Source organism: Lottia gigantea (genome assembly GCF_000327385.1).
Source record: "Lottia gigantea unplaced genomic scaffold LOTGIsca_120, whole genome shotgun sequence".
NCBI lineage: Eukaryota > Metazoa > Mollusca > Gastropoda > Lottiidae > Lottia > Lottia gigantea.
The window spans coordinates 722,866-724,222 of NW_008707226.1; positions in this window are offsets into that span (position 1 = coordinate 722,866).

Consider the following 1,357-nt stretch of genomic DNA (forward strand, 5'->3'; position numbering starts at 1 on the left):
AAAGTGATTGCATTTTATCGTTTCCACATGAAATATGTAAGGGTATTTGTATCAGCATGAGCTTTTTGAAAGTGATTGTGTCTGTATGCGGTTTTTAAAAAGTAAAGTTATTTGAATAAGGTGTTTTAAGGTAATAGTTTCGGCATGTAGTTTTTAAATAGATTATTTATATTTTCAAAATTAATGTATCAGCATGATGTTTTTACAGTGATGGTAACAGCACTTAGTTTTCGATAGTATCAGCATGAGGGGTTTGGAAGAGATAGTATCAGCACGGAGGGGTTGAAAGAGATAGTATCAGCATGACGGGTTAGAGAGAGATAGTATCAGCAGATTGTTAGTAAAGTGATAGTATTAGATTGAGTACATGGACCCAGCATGAGACTTTTGGTGATGGTGGAGGTACCAGCATAGGGTGTAAAAGATAATAGTGTCAGTATGAGATTTATGAAAGGGTTGATATCAGCATGTGGTTTTTGAAAGGGATAGTATCAGCGATATGTTTTGATGTATAGGTTCTTGCAGTATCAGCACGAGGTTATGTGATAGTATTAGCATGACGCTTTTGATGGGAATGGAATCAGCATGAAATTTGTGATGCTGATAGTATCAGCATGATGTTTTGAAAATAATGGAATCAGCAGGAGATTTTTGATGCTAATAGTATCATCATAATGTTTTGATAGTATATTATGCATAATGATTTTTCAAGAGATAGTATCAGCATGAAACTGTTTGGAATTGATAGAATCAGCATGTAGTATTGTTTCTAACTTAGAATATCATCGGGTTTTGAAAGATATATCATCATGATATGTTTGAAAGTGATTTGAATTTGATGTTATTTGCATGGTGTATTAATGTAATAAATGGTATCCGCATGAGCTTTTTGAGAGTGATTGTATCTGGATGTGGTTTTTAAGTGACAATTTCAGCATGTATTTTGTAAAGGCGATGGTATCTGCATGTATTTTTTTTTTGATGAAGGTATCAGCACGCGAATTTTGGAATCGGTTGTATCAGCATGATGGTTTTAAAGTTGATGGTATCAATCTGTAGATTTTAAAAGAATTGATATCAGCATGGTCTTTTAACTGATTTTTTTTTGGTGGTTAAATTTGAAATTGATGTTACATTAGCATGTGGTTTCTAAAGGTGGTAGATTTTGAAAGTGATTCTCACAGCTTGAGTGGCGATGGTGCCGATCTTAGTGATAGTAGCAAATATGCCCACTATAAGAGCCTTCAAGAGAAATCATCTGACGTATGTTACTGTTAGGATGTATGGTGATGGTATCAGCTGATGTATGTTACTGTTAGGATGTGTGGTGATGGTATCAGCTGATGTATGTCACTGC